The following is a 12326-nucleotide window of genomic DNA, read 5'->3' on the forward strand; positions in this document are numbered from 1 at the left end:
TCCCTCCGAAGTTCAAAATACCGGAGTTTAAGAAATACAACAGAACCAACTGCCCTGAGGCCCACATCACGATGTTTTGTCGGAGGATGACTGGTTATGTCAATAATGATCAGTTGCTAGTTCACTGTTTCCAGGATAGTCTGAGTGGAGCTGCGGCCAAATGGTACAATCAGCTAAGTTGCACCCAAATTAAATCGTAGAGGGACCTAGCACAAACCTTCATGAAGTAATATGACCATGTGATGGACATAGCTCCTGATCGGATCACATTACAGAACATGGAGAAGAAGTCAAATAAAATTTTCAGGCAATATGCCCAGAGATGGAGAGAAGTCGCTATGCAAGTTCAACCGCCGCTCTTGGAAAAAGAGACAACCATGCTTTTCATTAATACTTTGAAAACACATTTCATTAATCACATGCTGGAAAATGCAACAAAGAGTTTTACGACATAGTTATGTCCGGTGAAATGATAGAGAATGTGATAAGGTTCGGAAAGATAGAGGCTGAGGAGAGTGCTAGGAGGTCAGCCCCGAAGAAGAGAGAAAATGAGGTCGACAATGTGAGCATGATTCATGTAAAACCAATCACAATTAATCAACCAAAAACGACGGTCACGAGCCTGCAAGTTTAGTCAAGTTAGGAGCCTAGTACAAAACAAAGCACGGAGAAGCTCTGGTTCACTCCAATTCTAATAACATACCGGGAGCTGTACAAAAGTCTATTCGATGCGCACGTTGTATCCCCGTTCTACTTAAAACCATTGCAACCCCTGTACCCCAAGTGGTATGATGCAAGTGCCCAATGTGGATATCATGCGGGCATTGCGGGACACTCGATAGAGAACTGCACCTCCTTCAAAAGAGTAGTCGAAAAGCTCATCAACATGGGAATTGTGAAGTTTGACGACTCCTCAATCACTCTGAAAATGGAGTAAATGCGATATTTGAAAGAGGGGGCAAAAGGGTTGCGATACCTTGAACAAGTCAAAAGAGGAAGGAATATCGGGGAATCTGAATGACATATGCGAAGAGAGAATCGAAAAATAGAGGTTTCCATATCCTTGCATACTTGGGAATATTTTGAACAACGGGACTGTGGAATAGATCATTATATTTTTAGAGCTAATCTAGAATAATATTCAAAACACGCTTGTTGCTTTAAGCCTAAAGGCAATAAGAATCCTTTTGTGACATAGGCTTGTGTCCAGAATTTTTTATTTCAATAAAATGCATCTTGTCGAGCAAATATTTTTTCATTTTTTCCATTTCATAATATACATTCTTTTGTTCTTTGGACTGTCTTCTAAATATTTTTTTGTTCTTCATCCATGATCATATCATAAAAATAATCATCCTTAGAATCATTTATTCTTTGGAAATATGCCTTTGTACCTACAATAGGTCCCCAGATATCAATGACAGGAGCAACACTGTAATTGATTCCCTTTTGGGGTAAGATATGTGTTTAAGCGGATCTCAGGACTTTGAAGATGACAGAGATTGTAGCTTATCCTCTGATTTGTTAAGGATTGTAGAACAGGATGAAAAACAGATCCTACTCTACAAAGGGTCAGTGGACATTATAAGCAAGAGGTAAAGATCGGTGCCTGCATTACCATGAAGACAAAGCGAATCGTCATTGAGTTATTCCAAGAAATCAAAGAGGTTTTCGCGTGATCATGTCAAGATATACCTGAGATATTAAAACCTGTGGATGATAAATATATCTATACAGTGTCAGACAGACATTTGTTAATAGCTTCACAGCAGCCACACTAATCATGAGGTTTGGATACTGTTGATCCACAATGGAAGGGGATTGCATTAGCTATTTAGTGAGATAAAATTCATGTGCCTCATTTTATTTTTTCACAGACTTTCTCTATGTAGGGCATGGATGTTATCAGGTCATTCTAATTTACATCGATTCATCTTGGCATTCGTCAATTACTTTAAGAGAAGGGTAAAGGTCACTTCATGTGTCAATGTTACAAAGTCATCAAATCCAAAAAAACAAAGGTTATAGTGAAAGGTGACCGAAACTTGTAAAGATTGGCATAAAGAAGTTACAATTTACCCTCTATGCTTATCGAACGTCGACTAGGACTCGTTAGGGCAACACATTGCTCGTTGGTTTATGAGATAAAAACAGTATTGAAATCAAGATTCCTTCTCTCCAAGCTTCGGTTGAGTCAAGAATGAAGCAGAAGGATTCAATGAACTTAATTAAAAAAAAGAGGTTGAAAGTTACCCGTCATGGTCAAAACATACCAAAAATGAATGATGCAAGTTTATGACAGAAAGGTTCGTCCTAGAGAATTCCACGAGGGGGACCTGGCATTGAAAATTTCTATACAAAAGGACTTCAGAGGAAAGTGGATTCCAAATTGGGAAGGACCTTATGTAGTAAAGAAAGCCTTACTGAAAGAGCACTGATATTGACCGAGACGGATGGCAAGAACCTGCCCAATCTGGTGAATTCAGATTTAGTCACAATTAGCAGTTTCAAAAAAAGGGAAAAACAAAAAAATAATAATAAAAAGAGACAGGAGAGGCCAAGGCGAAAACTCGCAAAGGGCGCCTTGAGACCAAAGGGGATTTGAGTTGAAAACCCAAAAAGGGCGGCTCAAATTTGGATCAAAGTGAGGTATACAGTAGTCTTGCTATGCCTAAATTAACAACGAAGAAGTATGCTACGTCTGGGGGCATCGAAAAAGTGCTCTGGATCCCCTAAATACAGATTGAGCTCAAAGTGGTCCTCAAGAAGTTGGTATAGAGAAGCTCAAGCTGCTATATCTGGGGCACCTAGTTTTCTATTTTACCTATTTTGGATTTGATATCTTTCATTATCTTATTCTTTTCAAGATACATCCCAATAAATTTCCTTATTAATTGCATTTGCTATCATTGGTTAACTTACTTGCTTCGAGCTATATTTCTGGTCCGTTATTATGATCTTTTTCAAGTATTTTGCATTAAAATAATGTTTAGTGGACTAATAATACTTTCATAAAAGGAGTTTCGCATATTACTCTGGAAATTTCTAAATAATACAAGAACCAGAAACGGGACTATTGTTTAAAACTTATCAATCTTAAGGGTTGAAAATATTTAAGACCAAATTGAAATTATCTCCTTAGGTTTTCTGTCAAAGACATTGGTTTAGCAAAAAGGAAATTACATTGGTTTTATAATCCCGGAAAAGAACGAGCAATTGGATTATTCTCGAAAAAAGAAAAATGGTATTCTGTATTCATGCAGATATCAGGCATATACATCTGTTTATTACACCCAGGGAATGGTGTAGTAGATCAAATTGATTGAAGATGATGCAAATCCTATACCTCTGAGTTGCAGCAGGATGGATAGAAAAAATCAAATGATTATTCCCCTAGAGTTGCAGTGGAAAATACAAACTTTATGTCCCAGAAGGTACAGTGAAATGGACCCCAAAGTTGCAATGGGGCAAACCAACTGAGAAGAATATGTGTTTTTATGGGTCTTCTGTTGGAAAATGCTAGCAGAGCAAGAAGGCAGCATAATACGACAGTGATAAAACTCGATGAATAATGAGTGATGACACTTTAAGTTTTTTTTTTAAAAAGGGGGAATCATTCTCATTACATTTCTACATTCATATCATTCATAACACATCTAGTTAGGAGTATTTGATTCATTTCGATCATAGCATCCTAATTATTTGATATAAGCATCACATTTAGTTAGGAGCATTTGGTTCATTTCGATCATAGTATCTTAATTATTTGGCATAAGCATAGATATATGAAACCGAGTCTACAGGACATATCCCAAAGGACAGTGTAGTAACATTGGTAAAGTTAAATCTTATCTCCCTAAAGTTGCAACGGAATTGATCGAAAATGACAAGTCTTATCTCCCTGAAGTTGCAATGGAGCAGACTGAAGATAGCAAGTCTTATTTTCCTGAAGTTGCAGGAAGCAGACTGAAAGTTACAGATCTTATCTCCATGTATCGGCTATGGAGCAAATCAGAAATGGCGAGTCTTATCTCCATGTATCGGCTATGGAGCAGATTTTAGCCACTAGTCTTATCTTCCTGAAGTTGCAGTAAGCAAACTGAAAATTTACAGATCTTATCTCTATGTATCGGCTATGGAGTAGATCGAAAATGACAAGTCTTATCTCCCTGAAGTTGCAGTGGAGCAGACTGAAGATAGCAAGTCTTATAGGAAGCAGACTGAAAGTTACAGATCTTATTTCCATGTATCGACTATGGAGCAGATTAGAAATGACGAGTCTTATCTCCATCTATCGGTTATGGAGCAGATTTTAGCCACTAGTCTTATCTTCCTGAAGTTGCAGGAAGCAAACTGAAAATTTACAGATCTTATCTCCATGTATCGGCTATGGAGCAGATAGAAAATAACAAGTCTTATCTCCCTGAAGTTGCAGTGGAGCAGACTGAAGACAGCAAGTCTTATCTTCCTGAAGTTACAGGAAGCAGACTAAAAATTACAGATCTTACTCCATGTATCGGCTATGGAGCAGATTTTAGCCACCAGCCTTATCTGTTTGAGGTAGCAAGAGAGCAGGTTGAAGATACAGGTCTTATCTTCCTGAAGTTGCAAGAAGCAGACTGAAAAGTACAGATCTTATCTCCATGTATCAGCTATGGAGCAGATTAGAAATGGCAAGTCTTATCTCCATGTATCGGCTATGGAGCAGATTTTAGCCATTGACCTTATCTTCCTGAAGTTGCAGTGGAACAGGTTGAAATTACAAACGTTATCTTCTTGAAGTTGCTGTAGGACTACTTGAAGAAGAGGAGCATCAAATAAGTTGAAGATTTCGCAAGACCGGGCAAAATTGGCCCTATTTGAAGTCTTTGCTCTATTCTCGTTACACGATAACGAGCAAAGAGGGGCAGCTGTAGAGCCTAAATTTTGCCCGGGCCCAACAAGCAGAGCCCAAAACACCAACCATCCAATTAGCACACCACTAAACCGACCACTAACTCCATCACCCTACTAACTCCATCACCCTACCTTCCACTAACCCAATTACCTCACTTGCCTAGGAAAAGAGAAAGAGGCAATCAGTTGTAAAATTTGGCTATAAAAGCCATTCAATACTATTGTAAAGAGAGGAGGTTTTTTTGGGGAAAAGGAGAGGAGATGCTGAATACAAGCACAAAAAAACAACGATTCAATAACGGTTTTTATTTTGAAGGATTTACGCATCGTTTTAATTTGCTCCTCATTTAAATACTGTCTTTTGTGAGTTGGAATATTTGTATTTTAAATCCCAATTTATTTGGGGCACATTTCATTCTAGTCCTTGTCTACGCTTTAGAAATTCTATTTGTTTACAAATTATCCCCTTAATTTTGTTTTTATTTCCATTGAGTTCTTTTAAAATTCATGTTTTTATATTTTTTATAATTCATTCATTCTTTCCCCCCCTTTCATATTATCTTAACATTTAGTTAATTGATTCCACCTTATTTTAATTTTTTCTTGTTGTATTTTCTTTTGTATATTTTCATTCTATTTTATTTATTTTCTTTTTATGAACATTTTTAAATATTATATTATTATTTATATATATATATTATTTATATTAAGCTATTTGTATTTTGTGTATATTATTTATTCGTATATATATATTGTTTTGTATATCATTTATACTGTTTACATTACAAAATTATTTCTTACACTTATATATATGTAAATGTTTCCTATATCATCACTTTGAATTGTTCCACATTATTATTTTTATATATATTGTTGATTTTATATTATTTTATGTATTTTCTTTTAAATCTATTTGTGATTATACATTTCCTTTTAAATCTATATGTATATAATTTATGCCTTTTAAAGTTATTTTATGATGTATTTTTGTTTATTTTAAATGTTTTATATTATTATTTCGTACATATATTTATAATAAGTTTTTCATTATATGTATATTATTAATTTAGATAGATCAATATTTTGTATTTTATGCATTAATTATTTTTATTTATTTTATAATTAATTTTAAAGTTTTGCATGTATTGTTTGTCTGTATACATATAGTTTATTTTATGTATTGTTCGTTTATTTATTGTTTGTTTTGTGTGTTTTAATTTACATATTTGCACCTTTGTAATATCGTTGATAAATGGTGTAACATATTAACTATGTACATGTTCCATATTAGTTACTTTGCTTTTGGATTTCTGTGTATTGATTTATGATCGAGCTTATTTACTTTGTCATCTTAAATTGTTCAATTCATTTTTTTATATAAACCGAATAAATGTACTTCACCGCTTTTATAATTACCCTCATTAAAAAAAACCTTTTAAAACGAGGCAATATTTCGTGTTTGGAAGTTTGAGAGATCGTGCCAAATCGTGCTGGGTTTCGATTTTTCATTCGACTAAAATACAAAATATCCTTTTGAAATTCCATCCATGTTTTCTCAAATTAAAATGAGGCAATGTTTCGTATTTGGAAATTCGATAAATCGTGCCCAATCGTGCTGGGTTTCGGTTTACCGTTTGGGCCGAATAGTCAAATATCCTTTTTAAAAGTTTTAAGTGCATGTGTTTTTGAAATCCTGAGATGATCTTGTGTCGAGGGTTCGAAATATTGTATCCAATCGTACTGGACGTAATATTTTATTTCTTCTAAGCAAGAGAATCTCAATATCCAATTCAAGTTATCCAAACGTTTTAAAAGAATTGTATTTTAAAATCTTTTTCAAAGCTTCAACATTAGGACGTAAATTGATCAATACGGTACCAATTTTAGGCGTTGCGAGGGTGCTAATCCTTTCTCGCGCGTAACTGACTCCCGAATCCATTTTCTAGTTTTTCGTAGACCAAAAATATTGTTTTAATAAACCGAAATACTTTATTAAAATGATCGATCACAAGGTGACCCGATCACACCTAAACAAAAAGGATTGGTGGCGACTCTATTTTCGTTTTAAAGTCGATCCCCGTTTTCAAAATAAAAATGGTTTCTACAAATACCATGACATGAAACAAATTAGAGTCAGAAAAAAAAAATGATTAAGCAATTCCAAATATAACAAAATAAGCTTAACAAGAGCTATAAGCGACCAACAAAAGTTACTCTCTATGCAAGAGGTAAATATTATTCCAAAGGCAGCTTACTTATCTAATAAGCACAAAATTAAAACATTTCTTTGGACTTGTAATATTTCACCGCCACCTTAGGCAATATATGAGATATTTTCGATGGTTTTTACAGTTTAAGGGTTAAAAAATAAAAATTAAATAAATAGTTAAATTGTTTTTCATTAAGTTGAAAGGCAAGTCGTTGTATCTTATTTTTGGATAAGTAAATTTTTATTTTGAATTTATATTTAATGTATTCTCAATAGATACATTTATACATTGAAAATGAATTAAACAGTCCTAATAAAATAATAAATAGAATATTTCAATATATCTATATGGACCAATACATTTAACCCTATTATTATTATTATAAACAACTAGTTAGGATCATGCAAAAGATAAATATAATAATTATAAGCATAATTTTAATTTTAAGAAAATAGCTTATTAAATTTTATAATATTTCATTTAAAAAGAAACAATAGCTTATTAAATTTTATAATATTTCATTTAAAAAGAAACAACTTTTCACAACTATATATGCTTGATAGTTATGAATTAAATGAATTATACCAGTAATCAATCAGTTATAATTAATTAAACTAATTAAAAAATGACACAAAAATAATAGGTATACTGATCATTTATGTATTAGCTTTCCTTTTAACAACTTTAAATTATTTATCAACTTAATAGCTTAACTTAATATGTTTATTTAAACAGTCTTATTGATGATTATGATATTAATTTATAAATGAATCTTGAACATATATTATGATTGTTGTATAAAAAATTTGTAATATTAGATTTTTTGGGTCCAAAAGAAGGTGATATTATTGTTTTTACAAAGCCCATATTTAGTAAAAATTATCGAATCGAACCGCAATTATCAAGTTTAAATATTTTGGTTTTTATTCTATATGATTTCGATTTTGATTTGAAGTGAAAAATCAAATGGGCTAATTCAATTTAATTTTTGTCTAAAAATCGAACTGAACACACTCCAAATGAAACCTCGTTAATAACCCTTTAAAAAAAATAAATAATTAACTCAAATCTAAGGTGAAGTTAGAACATAACAAGATAAGCCCTCTCCAATCCTAAGTTGTGTTCAGTTAAATGTTAATTACAATCTCTATTATCATGAATTTGTCTTGTTATTCCTCTTTCAACCATAAACAAGTTTAACTGATAAAGAAACAGAAATAAAATATGATCTTTAAAAAGTTTCAACGAGTAAACTAATGTTGCGTGTTATTTTGTTTTTCATTGCTTATTTTCCCGAGTTTATTAGCAATTAAGGATGGTTTTAGATATGATAATTAAGGCAGTATGGAGATTTGTGTTATTAATTGTCTTTTTGTTTCAATCAAATCAAGTTAGATGAGTTTTAAGATATTCAGAAATTAAGCATCTGATTTGTATGGTTGGAAACCAAAACAGCATGACGTTCCATACTGAATTTCTGTCCATTTTAAAGACAATAATATTAGTTGTATTTGTTATAACTGCCAAATAACCATCCATTGTCGTCCAGTGGTTAGGATATCTGGCTTTCACCCAGGAGACCCGGGTTCAATTCCCGGCAATGGAATTTTTTTAAATTTTTATTGCTGTCCTTTACTCTTACTGACACGTGGCACACACCATCTTTTTTTCTTTCTTTTTCATTTTGTAGATCGGTTAATTTTCAACTTTAGTCCTTTTAATATGCTTAAATTTGAGATTTAATTCTTATACTTTAATTTCAATTTTAGGCCAAAATTGTTTAATTTTGAGATTTAATCTTTATAATTTAATTTCAAATATCGTTTGGTCTCTATATTTTTATAATTTTTAAAAATTATTTCAAATAGTTAATACCGTTAACTTTTTAATTAAAACGTTATGTGGTTGCATATAATTTGAAAATTAATTTTTAAAGTCATAAGGTACAGAGATTAAATTCTTGAAAACAAAAGTTAGATGACTAAATTTTAAATGTACGAAGTGTAAAGACCTAGAGTCATGGTTGTTTGAATCTAATCGGACCGGCTAATTGGACTAGAAGCCTATCAAGATACCAATCCGAATAGAAGCATCATACTTATTAACTTGCGAACTGATACAAACTGATTGAACAGGCAAACAAACCAATTGAATCGCTTTTTTTATGTTTTTAATGATTCATTTAATTGAACCGTATAAATCAATAGTCTAACCAATTCGATCACCAATCTGATATAATATTTTGATTCTAAAAATGATATGATATTTTGATTTGTTGATAAAATGTCATTATGATCTTGGCAATCAAGTACTAAGTTGATTTTGCTCATAAAAGGTCATTCTGAATTTGAGATGTGATGATAATGGTGCTAAAATGATTATTAAATAATTTTGATACTGAAATTGATGTAACGAAATAATATATTGATATTATTAATATTTTAATTTAATGTATTTGTTATATTTGACTAGCTTAATAATTTTTTACTTTTGAATTCAAATTATGTTAGTGCTATCGAGTATTCAATACTCAGCATATGATTGTATCTACTGCGTAGACTTGACTTAGGTTTTTGGTGTATTCGTGGTCTTGTTAGCATCCAAGCAATAGATACTCAGCTTAGCCATCAATTATAATGTTTTTTTACGTTTGCTTATTAGTGGCATGTACCTAAGTAATTAGGAAGTGTTTTAAAGTTTTTATGTCATTTTGTTTTATAAATATGTTAAAGTTGTATGCTTTGGTGATTGGTTGAATGATTTTGGATTCCACTTATCTTTTGATAGATATATAAATAGATAAATAAATAGAAAGATATGTCGGAGTAACTTTCGTTGAATGGCTAGTTGTGTATAAATTAGCAGTTAGTTTAATTAAGTTAGTTGTGTTGGAATAAATGTCCTTACCTTTAGGCGTTGAATGCAATTATACAAGTTAAATATGCGTGCATTAGGTTGATTTATGTTAAAATGGTTGTTGAGTTGGTACTGGTTGAATCTCTAATTGGTTTAAATTGTATTTAGTTAATTCAACTATTTATTAATTAGTATTGAAATGAGATATATGAAATGTCATGACTTTAATTTATTGATTGTGGTTTTACAAGTCAATTGGATGTGCTTTAGCTTAACATAACTTTAGGATTATTTAGGAAATGTTTTGGCATTATCTGCTTGTTGGAACGTTTGTATTTTTGACATTTTGATAGGATGGTATCGAGATACTTTGAACAAAAATGACCAATTCATGTATTTTTGGGTAAATGTCCTGAGACAATAATAGCAAGCTTGCGAGACATGAATGCCATGGTCTCGAGATGAGTAAACATCGAACCTAAATTAGTTTTTCTACGTTCCAAGTTTCAAGACCAGGCCATTGTCTCAAGACATCATAACATCGAAAACAAAATAGGGAAGGCTTGTCTTGAGATTTAAGGAGTCTTGTTTCGAGACATGCTAATATCAAATCTAAAATTCTAAAAATAAAATGCAGTCTATCTTAAGACATGGAGATACTTGTCTCGGGATATCATGCTGAAATTTGATCAAAAGAGTTTGGATTCGAATTTTAACTCCATATTTGACCTCGTTTAACCCTAAAATACCGTATATGAGATCATTTAGCATTGTAATGTTATGTTAATATGTTTAATTGTGATTGTGTGGTGATGATTATGAATTAATAACAAATTGTTTGGATTATTAATTCGAAATAGTTTAAATTGCCTCAACAATATAATGTGACATCACGCATTAAGACTCGATGATCGGATTATTGTGGAGTGTCACAAATTAGTATTTGTCCTATAATCTGTAATCATGAGGGGTAATGGATTGTGGATTCCAATCCTTTTTCAGGGTCAACATCAAATAAGGTAATCAAATTATCGGTCCTTCGTGTTGGATTAATACTCACGAAAGAAGTTAACATTTCGGCTTTTTTATTTAAATAACCTAAATAATTTAATTAAACACCAAAATGACCTAAAATCTATAGTAAAAGTTGGTAGAGCCAAATTATATGGCGCCACCAACTTGCCATGTCAGCAGGGAGTATAAAAAAATTAATTTTTTAGTGGAGTTACGTAAAATGGCGTCACTTATATAAATACCATGAAAATACTGCAAGTTTTGAAAAAATAGGAGACTTGAAAATAATTTTCCATTTTCTGGTGGAGCCAACTTAAATGGCGCCACCAGGCCACACCTGACACCATTTTTCCCTTTTTTTATTACTTGTTTATTAATTTTGTCTATTTCTTTAATTTTTTTCTTTTTTAAGTTTTATATTTTTCTTATTTTATTTTGTTTATTTATTTTATTTATTTTTGTTATTAATTTTAAAAATTTGAAATGTTTTATAATATATATTTTAACAATTTTAAATATTATTTTTAAATTATTTTTAAAATTTTGAATATTATTTTTAAAATTATGTCTCATAAAATTTAAAAATATATTTTTGAAATTAATTTTTCTAAATTTTAAATTTTAAATATATTTTTAAAATATATTTTAAACAAAATAAAATAATTTCAAAATATATATTTAAATTTTAAATATATATTTTGAAATTATTTCTTATAAATTTTAAAATATATTTTGAAATTATTTTAAATTTTAAATATTATTTTAATAATATTTAAACATTTAAAATTTTAAATAAAATTTTATAAAATTTATTTTAAAAGGTTTAAATATCTTTAAAAATAATTAAAATCATAATTTCAAAAATTTAGAAAAATAATATATTTTTAAAATTTAAAATTTAGAAATATAATATATTTAAAATTTAAAATTTAGAAAAATTAATTTCAAAAATATATTTTAAAATTTATAAGACATAATTTTAAAAATAATATTCAAAATTTAAAAATAATTTAAAAATAATATTTAAAATTTTAAAAATATATATTATAAAACATTTCAAATATTTTTAAATTAATAACAAAAAATAAATAAAATAAATAAACAAAATAAAATAAGAAAAAATATAAAACTTAAAAAAAGAAAAAAAAATTTAAAGAAAAAGACAAAAGTTAATAAAAAAGTGAAAAAAAAAAGCAAAAGAAGGGTGTCAGGTGTGGTGTGGAGCCATTTAAGTTGGCTCCACCAAAAAATAAAAATTATTTTTAAGTCTCTAAATTTTTTTAGAACTTACAGTATTTTAATGGTATTTATATAGATAGCACCATTTTACATGGCTACATTAAAAAATTA

At 30.3% G+C, this 12326-nt stretch overlaps 1 non-coding gene across 1 annotated transcript; it reads left to right on the forward strand.

Moving 5' to 3' along the window:
- The first annotated feature begins 8640 nt into the window (after nucleotides 1-8640).
- TRNAE-UUC (transfer RNA glutamic acid (anticodon UUC)) lies at nucleotides 8641-8712 on the forward strand. Its single transcript has one exon. It is a non-coding gene; the product is annotated as a tRNA-Glu (tRNA).
- The last annotated feature ends 3614 nt before the right edge of the window (nucleotides 8713-12326 follow it).

This window comes from Gossypium arboreum, chromosome 5 (assembly GCF_025698485.1).
Source record: "Gossypium arboreum isolate Shixiya-1 chromosome 5, ASM2569848v2, whole genome shotgun sequence".
Lineage (NCBI taxonomy): Eukaryota > Viridiplantae > Streptophyta > Magnoliopsida > Malvales > Malvaceae > Gossypium > Gossypium arboreum.